The 23780-nt window shown below is 41.2% G+C and overlaps 1 protein-coding gene across 9 annotated transcripts in view; it reads left to right on the top strand.

The window, feature by feature from the left end:
- The window catches only part of LOC117589559 (serine/threonine-protein kinase par-1), a 48729-nt gene that overhangs the window by 4162 nt on the left and 20787 nt on the right, over window positions 1-23780 (top strand). The window contains exon 1 of one of the 9 annotated variants that reach the window (XM_034281586.1): window positions 18345-18510. The exons of 7 other annotated variants lie outside the window; for them this stretch is intronic. The gene's annotated coding sequence lies outside the window, so the exon portion shown is untranslated. Of the gene's footprint in view, window positions 1-18344; window positions 18511-18554; window positions 18711-23780 lie in introns of those variants that run through there. One more of the 9 variants, XM_034281585.1, reaches the window with a different exon arrangement.

Raw genomic sequence — 23780 nt, 5'->3', positions numbered from 1 at the left:
TTATGCATATGTATACTCGTATATGTACGTGCCGATAAGGTGCCTGTAAATATTTGCAAACAATTGAGTGCTTAAGCTAAACTCTCACAATCTCTCTCCCTCTCGCACTCCTTGCCTTTTTCTTTTCTTTGTCACTCCACTCCGTGCAAGTTAAGAGGGGGCCTTAAAGTCTGCGCTTATCAACGAATTTCCACTACGTCTCAATTTACTCATTGCCGCACCTTTACCGCAAAAGCAACAGCAACAGCAATAACAACGAAGTGAAGAAGAGACGCAGCAACAAACACGAAGAAGAGCAGAAGAAGTGCCCAAAAAATTGCATGATTCATGTGCTTGGCATGTCGCAGCGCAGTCGACGTAGACGTTGACTTTGCTGCTTTCGTTTTGTTGCGGTTAGGTGGGGTGCTTTGGGATGGTGTGATGGCGGGCGATAGGTGGTGTCACAGTGGGGTGGGTTAGGGTGAGGTGCGATGTGGGGTCGCCTGTTTCTGCCGGCTGCTTGCTTGTTAATTTTAATTGATTTTAATTTTATTTGTCTAAAGCGAATTGTGTTCACACCGACGTCAGCGTTTTTTAGTGATAAAAGTTTCTATCTCCTCCTTCACTTCCCCACTCTTTGGCATCCTTCAAATAAATTGCATTTTTGAGTGCATATCAAAAGAGGCGGAGGAGAGGACCAGGATGGATGACCCAGTTACGCCTCAGACAAATGTTACTTGGGGAAATATTTTACTTAAATATTGCAGGAGCGAACCACTACATACACATGCACATATGTACATACATGCATTACTATGGCACTGCCTCTCCCTCAGAAGTGCTACCTTAGGAACAAACACTCTTAAGAGCTGTCCCAGCTTTACCAATCTAACCCATTTTGCTCTCTCTCTCTTGGTTTCGTTTGCCGACGCTCTCTGGAGGATCTTTCACCTGAAGTTTGTTAGCTCGTTGAGGCGCCTGCTGGGAGACTTGAGTGGCTGCACCCGTCTCAGCCGCAGTTTCGCCTCTCCCGCTGCTTGTGGGCTTAATGAAATCCGCACACAGGCACATGCACACACACATGGATTTACTGCAATTTTCAGAAACGTTTCTTTACTCTTTCGTATACCCTTTCCGCAATGGGGTGTTATGGTTTCGATGTATGTAAGCATTTGAGACCTCATCCAAGTACTCCACAATATATGTATGAGACTGCATTTGAGAGGGTAACTGAAGATACCCACACTCTCCTGTCTTTAATGCATTTTTCCGCAGTCTGTTGTCAGTCAAGCAGCGAAGTAGAAGTCGCTGAGATGAGTTGTTGGTGTGCATCATGGTGCATATGTATGCGAGAGTTGAGAGGGATGTGCAGTCAGGCATCGACATGCTTTTGTTGCCCTCATGTCTTTTGTTGTCTTTTATCCTGGCCATAAAGTTCAAGGAGCTGCCTGGAATGGAATTTTGCCCCCGAGCCAGCTCCTCTCCCTCTTGCTTGTATACATTTCTTAAGGCATCTTCTAAGCTTTAGCTGGACGTGAACCGCAGCAGGACACGGATGGGATGCCTGGAATGCATTTTTATGCGCATTATTAAGTCAGACGAAGGATTGGGTCAGGGACTGGCACTTCCACTGGCTCTGAGAAAGAAAAAGAAATCGCTTTGGCTCTCAAGTGAAGCGTTTAGAAGTATTTATTGTGAATTCTTCAAATGGTTTTTTGCCCCCCGACAAAGGAGAGGATTAGAGAAAATTTACGAGTTGGAAATTTGCAATGCATTGCAATTCCGGGAGAGGGGTTTTGTTAAAAGCAAGGTCCTGGCCGGTACTGAAAAGAATTTACTAATTGAAATCGATTGAGAACAGAGAAGTTGAGTACTCTATTTAACTTACCCAACAGAAAATTAAATCAAAGGAAAGCAGGCAGTCAAGATGCGACTGAAAGTATAGCATAACAAAGAGAGCAACGCTTGAGGTGAACTCTCGACCTCTCTTGAGGCAGATCTTGTGGTAAACCAAAGAAAAAGCTAAGCTTATATTCAAAGTGTATGAAAAATACTCAATTACAAAGCTCCTTAATGGAAAAACCAAAAAGATTATAACAAAGAAAAGATCTACGAGTAAATATAAGTGGAAAAGCTCTCTTCTGTCCAATTTAAACGAATATTATGATTCAGCTTTAACCGTTTTACCAGTTGATTTATGTCATTACTTTTTGCCACCGTGCAGTACCGTATGTGACTTTGGTTAGTTTGTGTGCACTCATCCATTGATGCATTTCGTTTCGGAGCTCAACGAATAACAGGAGGCAACAATTTGCCGTAAATTTTCTCATTCCCCAAATGCCTCATGGGGCTTGACACCAAGAGGGGGAGGGCAGAGCAGGTGAAGAAGAACAGCGGCGACGAAATGTGCAACGTCCAGTAAGGCAAAAAATATGTCCACAACCAGGGTTGCCACCACAACCCACACATCTCTGGCGCCCCATCATATGCAATCATTTTAAATCTGGGATAAAATGCAGCCACTTTGCCATGCACACTCATCAAGCCAAAAAAAAAAGGTGCGACTCGGAATATTTATGTACATATATTTACATACAAATGTACATCTGCATGTGTATGTTCCTCATAAACCGCCAATATGTGTACAAATATAAAAATATTTGGGTTATAGGTTGGGTTCACCGTTGGGCGGTGAGTACAAAAATACAAATAAAATAAGTAACAGAAAAGAAGAAAGCAATGGCAATGGGGATTTTAAATACCCTTATCAATTGATAATTACTTTTTGTGGGCTGCTTGGTAGTCGGATCCTGTTAAAATTCGATTTCAAAATGTTGCTAATTTTGTAGAGAAATATATTTCTATAAAGTGTTGTCCTTCCGTGGTATTTTCATATGATTTTATGAAATATGCGATTTGCTCTTGACAGTTCCCGTTATGATGGATAAGCACATATTTAAAGAAATTTTTAAATATTACCCTTTAAAGAGGGTATAAAAAGATCAAAACGCTTGAAGGATGGAACAGCGTTTCTCTACTCTCCTCTTTCTCTCTGTCCCTCTTTACCCTTTACCCTCTTTACGGAGCCGCTTGCCTGCTGATGAGTGTGGCAAATATGCAAAGCTCACACACACACAAATGTATGTGCATGCAGCTGCAGACTTTTGGCATTGCCCTGCGGTTCTTTGGAGAAATGGCAAAGAGAGAGAGAGAGAGAGAGAGAGAGAGGAAAAGCAGGCAGAACTTAGCGAGCGAAGAGAGTGGTGGAGGCGGAGGCGAAGGCAGAGGCAGTAGCTCCGTCGCTGAGAATCCTAAAATGCTTTAGCGTGGCAAAATCAATTTGATGCCATTTGTTAAAACGCTTTATGCGTCCCTGTATTTGTGAGTGGCGACCGTAGATGTGGCTGACTGAGCATTAAAAATGTATGCATGTGTGAGTGCACTAAATTTCGAGCGAGGGATTACCGGTAAAGTGCAGGCAACGAGAGCGAAATCTTCAGCAGCTTTTTTCGAGGGCTGAAGGCCAGTCGCGTTTCTCATAAATGAAAACAGCTCCGTTTCCTAAGTCAAAGAATATTTCAGCATCTATCCCTACTGCAACAGGGTATCATACCTCTCGTTTCCCATTTTTTCTTCGTTTTAGGGTACTTTTCCGTCTCCACTGGTGCCGCTGCGTTTGCAAGCAGTCTTTGCTTTTGTGTTTAGCGCTCAAATATCGGTCAAGGCTGGGGCATTGCTGCCAACCCCAACCCCAGCGCACATTTAGGCGACATTTAGATGTCGCCCGCTGACTGATGCTGCCTTTGCCGTTGCCACTGCCTCATTTCAAGCGAAATATGCCACTAAATCCAAACGTTTCGACGTTGCAGCAAGCTCGCCCATACCCATGGCTACGCCCACGCCCACGACCACGATTCGCCTCTCTCTATCTCTCTCTCTCAGGTTCGCTCACCTGTGATATCACGCTGGTGGCGTTAATGACATTTCAGTGCAGTGCTCCTCCATACTTGCCCCCCATTCCTGCCCCATTCCCATTCCTGCCACACTTTCTGTGCATGACAAGGGGGAAAAAAACCAAGAACAAGAATAATAAGGTCAAGGATAGTTCTGGCATCCATATGGCGCACGCCATGCCATCGGGGCGTGGGCCCGCATGCCCCAGACACATTTTTGGGCTTTGGGTCGATTTCCGTTTCCCGTTTCTCCCGTGGGCGTGGCAGTGTTTAGCACTGATTAAGTGCCACAAAAACCCTGCCCCAAAAGTACGATGGCAGTGGCCGTCGTCGCGTGTTTGTTGTTGCACCAAAATTGCATTTGTTTTGTGCTGCGGCGTGGCCGTCACATTTGAGCCGGAAGTTTGCGTGATCTCTAGGGGAGGAGACCACGGAAGGCAGGGGCAGTTACTGTGGGCGTGGCTGTAATGCTATTTCGTTGATAAATGGAGAGGCGGTTTTGTTTTTAACCAAAAACATAAACTACTATTGTGCAAATGTGGAACGGAAAGGACTACTGAAAAGATGCTAGCTCGGCCCATAATTATATTATTTTGGATGTAATTATGTAAATATGTACATACATTCTTATGATGTATGACTTGATATGACCCACCGTTGAATATTATGTGTTAGAAACCCTTTAATGACAAGAAATACAAACAGTTCGCAAAGATAATTACTGCTGTCTCCTGGGACTATTAAAATAAATAACTATTAAATAAGAAACATAAAATAATTGAGGCTCAGCTGAGGCTTCTTGGAGCCTTGTTGGAGGCTTCAAGAGACTGCTGAAAGTGACTGAACAATTTTAACATCTATAGAACAACCACCACACACTCTTTCTCTCTCCATTGACTCTTGTCGCTATACTCACTTGATGCCTGACTAGAAATTGAAGCTAGAGATGGTTGGGGATGACCAAGTGTATGCAAAACGGTGCCACTTAACATAATGTGAGAGTTTATAGGTTGCTATTTACGAAGAGTACATATACATATATTTCCCTGGAGCGCTTTCGTGAATATAAACTGTTTTGACTGTAGTAGGTAGATAATATTAAAGGGAACATCGATTCCTAAACCCACAGAAGAACCCAAAAGAATTAATAGGAGGTGCCACAGTTACAATTAAATCCTTTCTCGGCGAAAGATTTGTTTTTTTCATCAATTATATGAAATTATATCATATAGATCAGTAAACAATTGTTGCAGCCACTTTAACTTTAGCTGCTTTAAATTTAATTCTATCCATTTATTATATAAATAACCTTTAAATTAATATTCAACAGCTGGGGCAACCACTCGCTCTTCTAAAAGACAAGCACACTCCACCCCCTTGACTTTTTGTTTCTGCTCTGCACTCTCCTGAGTGCACAGTGTATCCATTGTGAAGCTTATCAATTAGCGGAGCCCCAAAGAGGAGCTCAGTGGAGCTCTCAAATTAATGCCGCATGTATAATCCTGTGGAGCGTGATTACCGCGGCAACAAACGCTAACCCGCAACCGACACAGCTATCAGCAGAAGGCTTTGATTAATTATATGATCCGTGTTTTGGTTGCGAACAGCCACAGGACCACCATGGCTCGGGAACCTTTCGCTTGCGGCCGCTGTAAAATTAATTAAGTCGAAATCAGACACACAGCCAAAGAGAGAAGAACGAGAGGGGTGTCCTGTCCGGCTGCTTATATTATTACGCATTCGAAAGTGCCTTAAAGTAAACCTAATTGGCCGGCCATCCCTCATTTGTGGAAAATGTGGGAAAATGGGGAAGTGAAGCTCGAAATCTTATTGCAAGGCAACAAACCAACTAACCAACAAACAAATCGCGCAATCAGCTCGAAAGCAACTGCAAGAAGTTTCTCGACAAATTCAACTACCGAGTATCAATGCGCCCCATTGAAAAGTGCTCAAAGTGCAGCCGGCGGCCCACTGCCCTTCCCCAATGTATCCAAACATCCATGGGGTGGATGGGTAGCCTGCTGTGGCGTCTCCCATGGAAACCACAAAATTTGGTGTAATCGCATTTAAGCAAGCTGCTTTTCAGCAGTTGATTTGCTTTGCTTTGGCTTTAGCTTGCGGCGTGCTCAAAATCTGCTATCAACACTTGTTTATAGAGCAGATCTCTCTCCCTATCTGGCTCTTCTTTTGGAGGAGATGTTCCTTCTACGAATTGTGTGCCCGAATGGAAGAGCAATTCAAGGCTTACGCATTTGTCGTCTGAATGTTGCCTCTGCCACTGCCACTGCCACTGGTCTCTAGTCTGGTCTGGTCTCCTTTTTTTGGCACTTCTTTTGGTTGTGCTGCTGCTGCATCTAGTGGCGTCTCTTAATCCATTTGCTGCATTGCCAGTCACGCCCACCGTCGTATACCCGCCCTGGCAATAAAACTTGTACCCAAGTCCCAGCCCTTTTCTTTCGCCCAAGGCCCTAACTTTCTTCTTCGTGCAAGAGTGGCTGCAATTTTTCCTCAACGACCAAAATGGCGCTGATGGCCACGACGAAATCGAAAACGAAGACTCCGTCAAGGAGGAGGACCACGGCCTGAGGTTGTCGTCAATGAGCTTTACTCAGCGATGACAGTGGCTTTCGCTACCCTGTATGTGTGGGTATGTACGTGGGGTTGTTGGGGCTGTACTAGGCAAGTGCATACTATCGATCTTGAAGAAATAAAAGCTCAACATCTACCTACACTCCATCGATTTGTTCTTTATTTGATTGTTTTGCTTTTATTATTATTTTTGTTTAATACAATTCCGTCCCCCACTCTGTAGGGTATGTTGACATTCCATCAATTCTCACGTATTCCTTATACTTTTCCTGTTTATTTCATACTATTTGCTTGAAATCGTTTCTTCAATTTATTTTCGGACTGACCTACATTGATGGCTGGCTGGCTGGCTGGCTGGCTGGCTGCCTGTGGGGCGGCTTGGCTTTGGCCGCACATCTTTTTTGTGTGTGTCTACACAGCGCACATCCCATCTGACGCCTCTGAAGAACTCTTGGCTGAACGCTTTGGCCAAATAGATCTAGAACGTCATACGATTTTTGATTATAACGTCAATGAGGCGACGTGATGCTCACAGCTGCTCTTGGCTGCTTCTGCTTCTGCTGTTGCTGTCTGTCTGTCTGTCACCTCCTTTGTAGAGACATTTCTCGTTTTTTAAAATCTAAGGAAAATAAAGTGAAAATAAGTATTCGAAATGGGTGGGTGACAGCTGGAAAAACGAAGAACAAACCAAATTGATTTCGTAGCTGCACACATTTCCCATAAGCGAACAGACATTTTACGTTCGAACTGTGACCATTTGCCACGTGCATTTCTGCATTTTTTACGATGAAATACTAGCAGATGATTTAAAGAGATATACGGGGGAATCAAAGGCAAATAATCAGGCATCTGGATTTGCTTCAACAGCCAACAGTCAACACAGTGGAAATCTGTAGCTGGACAAACAGATACTCGAGTACTTGAGTGGATTTGCAATGTGCGACTCCTTTTCATGCATTCCCACCGTCCAAAAGGGGTACACAAGGCCATACAAAAGCTGTCGAATAATGTTGTCTGGCGACAGAAGTTTGCTCTTTGTTCTCGCTAAAAGACTCCACCTCTCTTTACCACTAAATCTTTTATTTTTTTTTTTTGTACTCCTACTGGAAACCGTTCTGCCACTCTCTTCCGCCTCTGGGCAATGGCTTCTCCACTGTCTTTTGTTTTCTCTCTCTCTCTCTCTCTCTTTGTGGCTTGCTGTCTCTATGCGTTTCATCTCTTTTATTTTCTGTCTCTGCTTTCTATTTCCCTTTTCATTTGCTGTCTCTTTTGTGTCTCTCCTTTCTATCTCTCTTGGCACTCTGTTTCCCGTTTCCTGCGTTTCGTTGCGCCAAAAATATGAAAATTGCTTGCTGTTTGTGTGGTCTCTGGCGCCCATCTCTTTTTCCACCCAAAACACACACACACACAAGCACCTCTGCCCCCTCCTTTGTAGCTGCAGGGGTAACCCCATCGATTCAGTTTCTGGCTTCTGCCATGGCGCACATTCAGTTGTTGTTTTTATTATTATTATGGCTGTTGAAATAGTTTTATGATATTGTCTTTTCGCTTTGATTTGACACAGCATTCTGGGGCAGGGGTAAAGAGTTTGCTTATAAGACAGAAACAATCTGGCCTTCGTTGTGGTAATTAACATATTTTCATTTGGAAATATTTGGCCATTTATTTACATACCCCACATCCTGTTTCTGCCCTCTCCTTCCCCACAATGGACAAGCGAATCTCCTGAAAGAGTGCGAGATGTTTTTGTGAAGCGTAACTATTGTTCTGGTGGAATGTTTGCTGAAAAATTCAGGCCATCAACGGATGGATTCAGATTGCCAAAACGGTTGAAAGCAGTCGCGCCCCCTGCACACCAGCTGGGGACTGCCTCGGGGGAGTGACATTGACATGCAATATTTTCCCGCATTGTCATTTCGAATTGATAGATTGAAAGATTTCAAAATTGGATGGTTTTTCCGCGAGGATGTACTGGTTGTTTGCGGGCAAACAGAAACGTATTTTTGTTATTTCTCGACTGAAGTGGCAATTTACCATCGAATAAATTTCACAATAAAACATATAATCTTCACTGGCATGTGTATCTATTCCAATTTCCCATGAATGAAACATTCAAAAGAGGAAATAGTTGTGTACTGCAACTTGTGTTCGATTTTCAATGCATTTTTTTGGCCAATCTGCTTCCTATTCGCATTGAGTACTTTATTTAGAAATATTCTTTATGTTACAATTGCAGTAAAAATGTTCCATAGGTAAAAGGACCCTTTCCCTTTAAGCACCATTTAAGTACAGAATAGGAAAATTGTACACACGCAGACAGAACACATTGACGCACATCGATAATTAACTGCCGAGAATTTGTACATAAATTCGATTTACAAAGTTCAATCTATTGTAAATGTCGCGTAAATCAATATTATTTTGTCTATTGGTGATTTATAAGTGTAACTTTCTGATTCCTCTACTAGACAGGCTTTCACGAGCACACACGGGACACGCGAAGTGGCAGTCATGCATCAGGGTTCCGGTGTGCCCCGTACATTTATGTACAAAAATATGTACATACATGTTTACATACGGGCTCATCCCACGTGAATGTACACTTTGAAAGCCTGCATAAAAATGTTTTCTTACAATTTCCCTCCCCCATCAAAGAGAAACATATTTTCATTCATAATCCCCTCAGTATCTGAATTAATGAAAATTAACTTGACTCATGGAAAAAAGCAAACCCTTTCAGCAACATAAAAGTTTGGGGCGGAGCCACCGCACTTCACAAGTGGTAATTGCAAATGTGTATCTTTAAAAAATGAATATGAGCGCGAATATGTGTGTGTAATAGTAATTATAATTTACTGGACCAATGCCCACAGATGTTTTTTTTTTTTCGCTGGACCACTCTTTCGGGTGGTAGTCAATTAATATTGGGTTATATATGCATATTAAATTAATGAAAAAGCCTTTGGTTAAGTGCATTAATAACTTTGCCCAATGAGGAAGCGATGGAACCACATCCATAACTCCCTAACCACTGAACGACCCAGCAGAGCCATTAACTGAGCAGAGGATTGTGTGGTTTAAAGTGCATTTTATATGGTAGATAGGAGACCGATTTTTTGTGCAGATTATTATGGCCAGCATGAAGAAAACAATACACAATACTCGCCCTTTTAACCATAAAACAAAATTCAACTCTTACAGAGAATGTACAAGTAGTCTGAAATAATTATTCCACCCTTTAAATGTTATGCATAAATTCTGTTAAATCTACCATCGATTGACAGCAGCCCAAATTTCAGAAATTCATTTAAATCCCACAATTCAACGCTTCGCACAGAATAAATAATGAATTATTATTAAATTGCCTGAAGTTATGTGTGTATATAAAATTAAACACGTTGCCAATGAAAAACAAAAAAAAAACGCTTTTGGCAAACTGAGCAGCGGAAGCATGTTTCATTTCACGGCCCATTGTTTGTTGTCCAATTTCGCAAATACAATTACAATGAATTTTAATTTAAAATAAATATAAAAAAAACCTTTCTCTCAACCAAAACGGCCATCGAACCCACGCGTGCATGGCAAAATTGTATTATGAAATAGAATTTGGCTCATGGTAAATGACGTCTTTTACTGTCTACATTTGTTGGCCTCCTGTTAAAACACATTGTACCTAATTCTAAAAATGCAACGTAATCAACCTAAAAAATTAACATTAAGCTAATGATGGTTCCATCATTGCAAACTTTTCTAGGCTACCCATAAATCAATGCAAATCAGTTATGTTTAATGTGTATGCCACAGATTTACTTCTCTCAAACCTGATAACGTTTACATTTACCCATTGCCGTTGGCATACTGTAACTGATTTTTAGCCATTTAGATTTTCTGTGGTAAGAGATAATACAAAAATAAATACGTAAGGGACTTAGCTAAATATTATTTCACCAATTGTTTGTGGCTTTTCCGTTCGTCTGTCCAGCTGTCCATCTGTCCTTTAGTCTGTGGCACTTTAAGCTGGGAACAACTCTGTTTGGCTGGTTCCACTCTTGTATAAATTCATTAGGAAAACTGAAATCGGGGGAAAACTGTCGAAATGAAAATGAACAACCGTCAAATGGACGGTTTTGGTTTGCTGTGGTTTTCTCTATGTGGTTTTTGCGCGACTGTGTGTTCGAGCGGTGTAGTGCAGCAGCGGTAGAAGGGTTGGGGATGTGGCACTGGCACTGGCACACGCCCACACGCAATGCATTTGCTTGCGTGGGAAAATTCACTGCCAGTCGTCATTTGTCTAATTTATTTTTGTTAAAGTTTCTGTTGTTTTTCTTCGCTGCAGCTACACTCATTTATTTTCATTGTTGGGGTTTTTTATTTTAGTTTTGATTTCTTGTGAATTTAATTAGCACTCATTTATTTGACATTTATTTGATTTACACAGGAAATGAAATAGATGGGGGGAATGAATACAAATATTCTAAAAAATTCGAGTGGTTTTATCAGTGACATGATACATACAACAAGTTTGCCAAAATACATATATAATCCACTTTCTAAATCATAAATAAAATGAAAATGCAAAGATACTTTGGCATTAAGTAGAAAATGTTCTCTCCTTGCATTCGAATGTGGGGGATTAGATAGAGATGGCTGTCGTTTCCATGAAAAATAGCTGCCCTGCTTGTTTTTCTATAACTCGTGCACACAACATATTTTCCAGTGTACGTACAGTTTTCAACCTCCTCGTATTCAGCTAATCCCTGCCAGCATTGAATGCCTCTAGCAGTCGAAAGTTTTAACATTTCTGAGAATGTTTTCCATTTTATTTTATTATTTTTTGTTTTACATGTACAATGTATGCATATATTTTTTAAAAGGCACGGAAACTAAAACTAAATGGCAACAACAGTTGCGAAACAGTGCCGTGCCCCTGCCCAGCGAATCCTTCCCTGAGTGAGAGAGAGAGAGAGAGCTCTTGAGGCAGAGCAGAGCAAAATAAAAGTTGAAAATGCATTTTAATTACATGCGTCTCAGTGGCATGTGCCACGCCTTGCTTTTCCTCCGATGTTGCTGCTCCTCCTCCTCTTCAGTCTGCTCTTTAATTTAATGAGTAAAAGTGCTTAAAGCAGCACAAAAAATAAGCAATTAAATAAATTTCTCGGTTTGTTTCGGCTTTCGGTTGAGATGCCCAGAGTCACCGTCAGCCTCAATGCGTCGTCCCACTGTGGTGGACAGCGGTCAGCGGTAAAAAACAGACGACAAAAAATGACAAACAAAATAAAAACGAAAGCAAAGTGTGCCAGCAATTTCGCTAAAAAAAAGACCAACAAGAGTGCCAGCGACCTTCGCTGTGAAGGAGATATGTAGGCAAATGGGGTTTGGGGGAATGAAGCATGCGGCATTCCTGCTGCGTGGCTTGGGATGGGGGGATAAGCAGACAGACAGTTTGTCATTTTTGCGTGCATTTATTTTAAATGTCGAAATTAATGAACAGCCCCAAAAGCGCAACATTTGTCAGCACAGGAAAGCTCTATCTTCCTCTCTCTCTCTCCCTCTCTCTCTCTCCCTGTCTTGCCACAAGCACCGTTTGTATCTGTATGTGTACAAGTGGGTGTACTGTGTATCTATGTGCGTGCCAATACGCATGCAAATTGCGCCACTAATTGGCCCAAAAGCAATTGGTGAAAAATGCATTTTCTTATTTCACTCTTCGAGACAGCTTCTCGCGGAATTAATGGCGGAATTTTATGCAACGATGCATGCAAAATTGAGTTTCTAGTTTCAAAACTTTTCCAATTAACCAGAGTTGTCTCACTCTCCCTTTCGCTGTTGCCCCACTCCCTTTTTCCCTTGCCGCTCTGTGCCCCATGTTCGTGGAAACACTCTTTCGGGATAGTTAGGGGAATAAGTGAAATTTATTTGTTTTATTGCATCGTAAAAAGTAAACCAATATTTCGCTCCATGACTCTATAAAAAGTTATATAAAACAAAGGGCCAGAAAAAAGGCTACTCTATTCGTTGGTTTTTTTGTCTCAAATACCCTGCACTCTCGTGGAGTCTAAGGTTACACACATATATTTCTGTTTAAACACAAAAAATCGCCCTAAAAACATATGATTTTCAGTTTTCAATACATGTTTTAACGTTTTAACAAATTAAAGGTAATAAAAACTTCTCTTATCGAAAATATCGAGTCTGTCAATCGAAACGAATGTTTCGAATGTTTCAGTTCAGAAAGATTAAATCAAACTGGCGGGTATGCTTTTGTCGAAATAGACTACCATCGAATTTTGAAAATGTTTCATTTGCTGAACAAACTTTTTATTAATGTTTGTCGCGCTGCGTTGTTGTCGGACATACGGCGCCCCATGCGTCAAGGAAGTGATTTTATTTTGTTGTGCAGGCAGCTCTTTTCGTTTTCGAAATAAACACATTTTGATTGCAAAATGTTTTGTTGTGGCTGTTGTCCGCATTTTATTGCGCCATGGTTGCCTGTAAATCAAATGCTTTTTACACCAACTTAAATAACTTGCCAAAAAAGCGAGACCATGAATAAAATGCCATAATAAATACAAAGTACAACACATAGGAGTTGGCCAGCAGCAGGAAGTAGTAATGCACATAATACAAAAATAGAGGAGTGAATACAGTGCGTTTCAATACTGTAAAGGATAGTGGGCAGCTCTCAAAGATAATTATTGGATTAATGTATTCCTAATTGGTGATTCGATAGAATTTAATTAAGTGTCACATCTAATAAACTCGAAAATGTTGGTTGTCTTTTGCTAAAAGTTAATTTAAATGTATTTACCATGAATTAAAAAAAAAACACCTGAAAGCCTCATCCATTTCCCTCTACGCTGAGCCACGCAAATAAGCAACTCCCTGGTTTGTGTTGAGACAAACACGGTCAAAATTCAAAACTGAATTTAAAACTTTGTGAAACTGTCTTCCTCTGCGAAATATTCCCTATGGGCAGACATTGCCCTGCCCCTCGCACTCAGCGACACGTTCGAAGACAGCTATAATACTCCATATAAAATGAAAACTGAATAAACGCATCTCAACCTTAGAAAACATTTTACACGAAAATTGTTTTTAAAGAATTGAAATTGATTTTACGATTGTGGAACAACCTTTAATTCTATATTCTAATAGAAATCTAGATGATATCCCTTTATATAAAATCCCAGTCTGAAGCAATTTCTCTCTTCTCCAATTTTATTCTTATCGATCTCCGAAAAGTGTAAATTTATAAACTTCTGCATGGCTATATCCCTGTTGCAATCTGTGCCACATTCTAGAGTGTAGAATACAGGAAATAACAAGAGGCAAACCAACACAGAAAATCCTTCGCCACACATATTACGTATACGGCTCGTAGCCTGGTGGCAGAAGACTGAAAACTGCAGCTGTGCTTGTACTTGTGCTTTAGTGCTTCTGTGCAATTGTTCTGGGCCAGGAGGCCTCTTGTCTTGGTCGAAAGGAGTACAAAATGTTGCTGATTAAGTGGTTGCCGCAAGCAATTTGCGTCAAGTGAAGCGCGTGACTTTCAACATGTGTCACACCGTACTACAGTACTACAGTGCTACAGTGGAGACCGTGGAACAAAAGGGAGGTAGCACAAAAACGAAACGAAATGAAAACAAAGCCACAGCAACGTGCGACAATTACAACCGTAAATTATGCCACAAGCCACAAGCAACAATAACAGCAGTCAACCACAACGCCGCGACGCCCAGCCTCGTCACGCCCACCTTTATCGTGGACCGGCGGTCGACTGGCAAACTTGGTTGCCGCTAGTTGGCCACAAAAGAAAACCAGCCCAAAACGCAGCAAAAATGGAGCACCAACAACGGCAACGAACGGCAATGGCCAACGTCAACTACAACTCAATTAAGTAAATGAGGGAAAACCGAGATGTCGTGTCGCCGATGCTGTTGCTGTTTATGTAGCTCTTGGCAGAGAATGCTTTAGTTATGTAATTAAGTGAGCAAATCACAAAATAATTATGCTCTCCAGGGCAGCAACTTGTCGCCCACTAAGCGTCCGAGAGAGATCCACTCAATCACACGGCCCGGGCAATCACTCAATCACTCACTCACTGAACGCACAAGCATGAGCAAAGCATGAAAACCCTTGAAGGGGAATCTTTTGCTGTCGCTGAGCAGGATATACTGACATTCTCGCCTCTGACGCTGTCATTGTGCTAGTAATTTGCCAGTCATTTAATTATGTCCCATTTTTCCCAGGCTCCTGCTCTGACAATTAGCCTCGAGGGCAAGCCCAGAGCAGAGGCTACACTTCAATTTCATGCAAAGTCAATTACGCACAGCATGTAAATGGACATATGGGCACACAAACACGACAACTGAAACGAAAGACGTCACGAAAGATGGACACGAAATGTGTCCGAAAGAGGGCTAACAAGAATGTTCAAAAACGGACACCAACATTGACTTCAGCAGTCGAAACGAGAGGCGACACTATCATCCCAGTATGCATGTATAATTTTATGATTTATAAAATGTATACAATTTATTATTGCACTCAGTCTGTGTTAGTTCTCTCTGATGTAAAATATGTATCTCTAACCCGCCAGCTGGACGTTGAGTAGCCGCCGCTTTCAAAATGCCTGAAAACAGACAGACACAAACACGATGAAGACCCTGTGGCTTCCCCTAAGCAATGTTTTACGGTCACACCTGCCAGCGCCCTTATGTGCCCTTCTCTGTAAATAGGTAAACTAATTAAAATAAAGAGAAAAAGTGCAAAAAAGAGCACCTACACACACACACACACATGGTAAGTGCGTGAAGGCCATTTTGTAGTTAAATTCTTTACGGCGGCGCCCATACATCCTCTGGCCATCGTCTGCCCATTCACATGCAAGCAAATTTGCCACGTGCAATGGAATGAATGAAGGCGTCGGATGAAATGGAAGCCAAATAAAACGAGTGTAGTAAAAGCCAGGTTTTGTTTGACGAAGTTTTTATACCCTACCAGAACATGTAAAATCCGTTCGTAATATCAAACTGGGGATCTTTGTATGTTTACATGGCGGATGGTTAATAGTTAATTAATTGTTTTGGTTGCATCTTTAGACAACATGTTTTGACCCATAGATAAATAATATTTTTACACACCTATTTAAGAGTCTTATAAGAGATCATCACAACTTTTACTCACTCTTTTGGTGCAAGAGAGTGTACCCAGGTTCATACTTGAATGCCTAAAAGAGCAAAAGAGCAGTTGGCATAGTGGGTGGCCAAAATGGATAGGTGTGTTGCCGCTGCTGCCGTCTGAGGGGAAAACTTTTCAACTTCCATTCGAGCTGAGCTTTTAATAACGATGGAACGGGACGGCATGGCACGGCACGGCACGGCACGGGACGGGACGGCTCTCCTCATCCCCAGTCATGGTACATTTATGGTAAACTATTTTAAGTATGCGTGCGCTGTCGGATCGAGCGAAAGTTGGCGATTCATGAGCACCTTCCATACGCGCCAGTGCCATGCATGGGACGTGCGGGGAAACACTCTCGGTTCCGTTTCAAACCCGGACACGGACCCCGTGGCAGTCGCAGTCTTTTAGGCATTATTGAACCAACACACAGAAAAAAGTTGAGCAGTCGGCAAAAATGGCATTTCCGGTTGCAGGAGTTTGGCGGCACACAAAAACAAAATTCCAGCATTGTCGCGAAAGGCAGGCACACGAGTACATGTCTGGGCACTCCAGTAACCCCCCCTCTCGCTCACAGAATACCTCCCACACTTTGATTTGCACTGTACTTGTTGTTTTTGTTGTTGTTCTGGCGACGCTTTTGGCATGCAACTTTTGCACTTTCCTTTTTTCGCTCCTCAGTTTTATTTATTCTTTTTTTTGTATTTGTATTTGTTGAGTGACTTTTCGCCTCTGTTGCTGTTGCAGCGCCAAGTGCATTCATGTGGCGAAAACGAGCCAAAGGCGAGGTCTTAACTAGGTCGATCATTTGTTGCCGAACACCTACACACACACACACACACACTCGTACTTCTTCTGCCTCACACATTCCTGTTGCGTGAGTATCTGTGTGAAGACGGAATGGCGTGCGGAAATTATATAAGCTCACTTTGTGCCACTATTAAGGTTTGACTTACTGCCTGTCCTGGTCCTGGTGCTGGTGCTGGTGCTGCTGGTCCTGTCTGTGGGTCCTGGTCCTGGTCCTGGCCTTCCAATTACATTACGCCGGCAAGCCCGAGGCATGCTCCATTTCTTTGCCGCTTCCACAACGGATAGGATATATGACGGAAACCACTTAGTAGGGGGTAGCAAATATTTGCCCTGCCATCGACAACGACTAAAAGGTGATAAACTTGGCATAATGAAATATTTAATGTTTGAACTAGCTATTTAAAAGGTTATCTAATGCAGTTATGCTGTTCTAGCTGCTGATTTTCCACACTCAGCATCAGCTTCATCATCTTCAGAAACATTTCTGGGCGGCGGCTGATGTTTACTCAACGTTGATAAGCTGGGGAAATATTTTGCATGCTTTTACCCGTATGCAAATGTCAGTTCCAGTAACCAGTCTCCCAGTCAGGCCTGCCTCCAGTGACAGGGGAACGAACATTCTGTCGGGGTCTTGTAGTAGATGGATAGACCTATGGAGCACACGAACCATACATAGTTTCGGCACTGTCCTACCGTCTGCTTGTGCTGCTACTTCTACTGCATGGCAGTGTGTTTACAAGCTTTTGACTCTCTTGATTAATGCTGTTGGCCACACAGCTGTACATTGAGTAATACTCATGCCAGGGAAACCTGCCCTGCCCTGCCCTGCCCTGCCCAGCACTGCCCTGCCGGCCTCTGCTTGATGGATAGACAAGAATTCGAAGCTAAGCCGCCACTCCATCGCCGTCTCTCTCTCTATCTATGTATGTGAAGGGAAAACAATCTTACACTCACTCAAAGTCGGGTGGCAAGAGGCCTTTTAGGTTCGTCTATTATGTGTTGGCCCCAAGGTGCACGATTTTGGAATAATTGCTTCCAATCGGTATTGTTCTAGCCTTAATTGTTAGATCATTTTTTAGCTCTGAAAAAGGGATAAGAAAACCCCACATTTCAATAGCCTGCAGAAGATATCTGGTGTGGAAAGGGTTACTTCAATACACGGGAATACCCGTTTTATTTCTGTGTTAGAGATTATATTCAAAATATATATTCAGTTCTTGCTACTCTTGGAATATTTCTTCATACTCTTTCCTTGCGGTTGACCTTTGCACACGTACTCCATATAATATCGTGTACGCAAAAATTGAACGATGGGAAATAAGGAAATTATTTCTAAATAAATCAATGGCTCATTTGCCTCCCCGGCAGCTGTTTACATAGGCTATATATATACGCACACGCACACAGATCTACATACACAAAGGGTAAGGAGAATCATCTGGCTTATAGACACCCTAAGTCGCAGTATCTACACATATGTACGAGTATATGCAGTGATCGTGATTGCGACCGTTTCGTTTCACACATAATGCTGAATGCCTGCCAGAGCCCCATCCATGGCACGCGCCTCGCTCCGAGACACGTGAGCAACCACAAGAGAGAAAGAAGGAGCAGGTTTCCCCTAAGAGACATAGACAGACAGAGAGAAAGAGAGAGAGAGAGAGAGAGAGCAGCGATCGGGAGATTGGGGAGAGTGCATTTTATTTTTAGGATAACAATGGGCCCCAAAAGAGTACCGGCACGGCACGTCGGCGATATTCAGCGGATTCCGCTATACGTATTTTCCTCGAGAAAAAATCGAGGAACAATTTTCAGTGCTGTGTCAGTCGAGCGCATAGAGCAACGCGAGCAAGGCATCATCGTCTCAGTGTAGACAGTGCGCGAATTATCTTATATATAAAGAGATAAATACATATATACCTATATATAACACACACACACACACACACGAGTATATACAACTCGTATCCACATATATGTGCACGGATATATTCCAATGGTATATAGATATATATATATATATCCGAATTACTATACTATATAAGGCAGAAGAGTGTGAAAGAGAGTGGGAACGAGAGAAATCTTTCAATTTTTGACCAAAAGAAAAATGTGAAATGTGGAAATATAAATGTTCTTCTGTCTCTGTGTGAGTGTGTGTGCTGGTCATGAAAATTGCAGCACAAGAAAACGGCAATAAATGTGAGCAAAAAAATACAAAAACAAATGAAAAAGGAAAAGCAGACTGATTTGGAGATACCAAGAACTATTTGTGTGTATCTACATATAATACCATTATCCCGAAAACGGAACGAAAAAACCAAAATCCAACAACAAGAATCGAGTAGCAGACGAAGTAGATGGTGTTGCTGCTGCTGATGCGTTCTTCTAGAATCTAGATACATTTCGATGTTGCCGCTTCCTCGTTCCATCCCATCCCATCTGAACCGATCCCCATTCCATCCCTCTACATCTACATCTACGTCCAAATCTACATATTTACATACATATCTACTCGTACACTCTCGTCGCATGCTCTTTAGTGTTTTTGGGGTATGTTTTTGTATCTGCTGCTCCCCGATGCTTTTATTTTGTTCTCTGGTCTTTTGCTCAAATAAAAATTCCTCTTGCGTGTTAGCTAAAAGTTATTTTTAAAAATTTCTTTTAATTTTGTTTTCACATTTACGCGGAGATACGAGATTTTAAAGACGACTACTATAGGGAAGGAATTTTCTTCTCTCAACTTCTCAGCTTTCTCTCTCTTGCTCGAGTCTCACCGAAAAGAAATATTACAAATTTCCGCATCTCGTTAGATGAAAGAGAACTGCAAATGCAAATGCAGAGAAATTAGATTTGGAAAATTGCAAAATAAGTTTTCATTGCCTGCCAGATACAATTAATGTTACATCTATCACCCAGTACCCCGGGGGGAGGGGCCTCAACCAAAACTTTTCGCTTTGTCAGAGTCCAGCCAGTATGTTCGTTAATTTGCTTTAAATTCAGAAATAATCCAACTGCTAATTGCAATTTATAATAATGCATAAACGAGTGCATTTATTCCGCTTTACATTTTGCGCATTTATGTGTTAAATTTTGGATATGGTTATTGTTGAATGGTCATTGTAATCATCAGCTTAAAGTGCGGTCCCCTAAAAGCAATTGATAGTTCAAGTGTGCACTCTTCCCCTCTCTCTCTCTCTCTCTATCGCTCCGTCGCTGATGGGGAAATGTGCAATCTGTTCAGTTTCCCATCAAAGGAACTTTCAATTTGCCTTATGGATCCCCCATCAATAATCCATCAAGGCTTGGCTCATAATTAAGAGTTGCCTGTAAGTAAACTTGAATATGTATCTGCCTCTACCTCTCCTTCTTCGTTGAATGCACAAAACGTTGTACGAAATGGCAATTAGGCAAGGCATTTATATCACAGCAGTCCGTCGTAAGCAATATCCGTGAAGGGGACAGACATACAGACAGACAGAGCGACTCACCGACATACTGACTGACAACAGCCATGCAAGAACGCAGTCAATGGCAACAATGTCACAACACTCAAGTGTCAAACAAAAGGCGACGACGGCAATGGCGAAAGCTCTGTAGCCAGCCAGAAGGAACTCAAGGGAAATTCAGAGAGTCGGAGCAAACAGACATATCAAAATTTACACAATTTTCTGTTGATAGACCAGAAGCACATTCAGAACGCACCGCATATGCGAGTATGCATTGAAATTTGGGTTAAATTATGGCAAAAGTATCACAAAACTTTCCATGACAATGGCACTAACTAACTTTCAACTAAGTTGAAAGGAAAATAGTAGTCAGCCTTAGCCTTATTCAAAAATACGTAATTGAATAAGCTTATAAAGGAGATGAAACTAAGTTAAAAAGATGCCAAAAAAGAAGCCAAATAATTAGGTGAAAGCATTCAAGACTTGGTCTTAATCCTGAAATGAAACAAGTAAAAATGATTACTTGATTTATGTAACTCTTACAGTACATTCCCGCTCTCAAATGAAAAATATTCCAGCACCGGGTGCATAAGATAATGCATTTAATGGGGATTATGCCATTGTTTAGTGAAATGTACCTCCTATTAGCTATTTTGCAAGCTTATGCTTTTCTAATTTGCAACGTGTTGTGTTTTATTTGATCTATGTAGCTTCAGAGATACATATGTACATACAATGTAGATAGTTTCACAGCTGAATATGATTTCCGCAGACGCTGTTCGTATGATCCGAAGCCTTTGATAGCCATTTCCCCCGTGTACGCGAGTGTAAATGAAAAGTTTGGCCCGCGGCTGTTTTCCCACCGGCATAAAGGGCGAAGCGTTAAATTCGCGTTTCCCCAAACACACACAGACACTCGAACCACAAACACATAGAAGCACGCACACGGACGATGTTGTTCTTTTTTGTTGATGGTTGGAAAATTCAACGCTAGAAAAACTTTTTCAGCATATGGAAGCAGTGGCACTGGCGACAGCGACAAGTGAAGGCGAGGCGGCCGTTCATTGCATGGTTCCTTGTGGCTGCTTTGCTTTCTCATCTGTATTTGTGTGTGTGTGTGTGTGCGCGCCTTTGTAACTGTGTGCTGGTGCCGCAACTTTTGTGCAAGCAAAGGAAATGCTTGACATATCTTGTTCCTTTCGCCGGTTTATTTTGTTTTATATTTTATTTTTCTTTTTTGGACGTTTCTTTTTGTGCTTGGCCACAGGCGCATTAACAGAGCCAAAGTACGAAAACAAAATGCTACAGCTCGTTGTGTCTGATTCGGACTGTATGATACCCTGTAAATTAGTTAAATATCTTTCAAATTCAATACAAATTTCTAAAATCAAAGTGCAACAATGTTTTGAAGATATAGGTAATTAGAAGGGATATTTTTGGGACATAGGGAAAGGATCGAAATAGTTACCTTTTGCAACAGTTTTAGCCTTTTGTATGGTTATAAAATGCTTACTTTTCTGCCTGTTACCAACAAAATCACACAACAGCCCACTCACACAATAGTACCTCGGCAATTAGCAAAATAAAATAAAACAGACGTTGTTCTGTACGTTTAACTTTTTTAACTTTTCCTTTTGCAGCATTTTAATTATGTATTTGTTGTTTGATCGTTTCTATTTATTTTTTCCGCTTGCCTTCCGTTTTGGCTTTGGCTTTTATTTGGGTGGAGGATTACCCAACACAAGAGTGGAAATGAAACCTTTTGAACCTTGAACTTGTTAAGCTCTAGGACACAGCTCTCACAACGCGCAGTACGAGTATGAGAATCTGTGCCAAGTAGAATTCCTATTTTATGCCTGAATTTCGCGGTCTCATAGTCTTCTCGAATTTTGATAAATTGCATAAATATTTGCATAGAAAGAGGGGCAAGAAAACAATAAATTGTCCGGTTTTTTTTTTAACACAATTAATGCTTATGTTGATGTTTATTTGGGTTGGCTTTTGGTCTGTGTCTGGGTCTGTGTTATCCGTACATTGAACGCAGATGCGAGCCGCAGATGACTTCTCTGACTTATTGACACTTGAAATTGCTCGTCGCTTGGTTTTAATTGCCAAAGGAGACATCCAAATATATTCATAAATTTGTACATATGTATGTACAAACACAGTATATGTATTTATTGGACAAGTAGACGGCAGACATTCTTTTCTCTTGTGAATTATATTTTCGGTTTTGCTTGAAATATTCAATTTGAAGAGATAGAAATTGTTTTGACAGTGAATTTATATTTTTTGTAATATAATAAATTAATGTAATTGCTGTGATATATGAAGTGGTCAAGAGACCGAATATAATGAATATATAGAGAACATTTTGTGTATTTCGTTATGATTCGTAGATATTTCAAGGCATTTTGCATTCTTTGATGCGTATTGTTGTGAGAATATCTTGTTGGATACATGATAAATGTAGTAAATGCACTCAATTAACATATAAAAAGTTTAGTATTTAACAAATGTTGCTGTTTCTTCACAGTTCATTCGCAAAATGTGTCCTACTGCTACAAAGACAAAGATCCGAAAGCGGGCGCTTCCCAATTTCCACCAGGAGTATGCCAACCCAAACTAAAATTCTTGGACTTTGCCAGTAATGGTATTGATATCGTGTTTGTCTTCCGAATTTATTTGTGCACTTAACTTGATTATCGTAAATGCATTTCCGAGAGTGTTGACAGTCTAATCAATGAACTGGGACTGAGACACCAATTTCTTTGGCGTTTATTAGAGCTGTTTAAGCTGAATAAGTCTTAATATAAGTGGAACCTTTCTCAATCGTATTTCCTTTCTCATTAATGTAATTGAAGAGTGTTCATTAATCATTCCAAATTCTGAGACAGTTGGGACTTCCTTTATACTTGTTGCCATTCAAATGTCATTAAATGTATTTAATTGAAGACCAAACAGAAAATATGAATTCATCAGCAGGGAAATTCGTTTAATTTCGCAAACAATCAAATTTAAATTGGATTACTCGCATTTGAATATCAATTCTGTGTGCGGTATTCCCTTTTAAATACAAATAATTTGTCATTTTCATGGGAATGCACTCGTTCTGCGCTGTCTTTTGTCATCGTCTGACCTCCCATGACTGCTCTGCTCTGCACACAACACACATACAATCCTCAGAGCCCACCCACTCCTCCTCCATCTGCTGAAGTGTGGCACGAATTCTGCACGATTCCAGCTGAAATTCAATTATGCCATTGAATTGATTTCGTTTTCGATGAACACCAGATTCATCCGTCAGTTTATGGCCATTGATTAATTCATGCCATTATTCTCGATTATATGGGACATTTCTCGCCTGGATTGATGTCTGCTCACTGGGCCATACGCCCGCCTACAGGCAAATAAAATATATACCAAAAATCACATGTGTTCGCAGCACAGAGTATTCAAAAGAACTAGAGAGAGAGAGAGAGAAGGAGAGATCTTGTCAGAAATATTCCTTGGCCAAAATGTCGCGCTCGACTTGACCCAGAAAAATATTTTCATTTGCATATTTACATTGCCTATCTGGATGGAATTTATTGTTGCTGTTCCTTATCCTATCTCAGGCGAAAGTAAAAAAACACTGAGAAAAAAAAACTTAAAGAAAAGCTGGCAAAACATTTGAATACCCTAGGGCCAAATATTCAGGTTTAAGAAATTAAAAATAATAACAAATAGTTCGTAAAGATTCGATTTTCTCTTACACAGAGAAGCTTAGTAATAAAATTAGCAACAGAGAACACAACCTCTGCCCCTTTCTATCTCCATTTTC

Source organism: Drosophila guanche, unplaced genomic scaffold (assembly GCF_900245975.1).
Source record: "Drosophila guanche unplaced genomic scaffold, DGUA_6, whole genome shotgun sequence".
NCBI lineage: Eukaryota > Metazoa > Arthropoda > Insecta > Diptera > Drosophilidae > Drosophila > Drosophila guanche.
The sequence above is the reverse complement of the archived record's forward strand: the minus strand, read 5'-3'. Positions and strand labels throughout refer to the sequence as shown.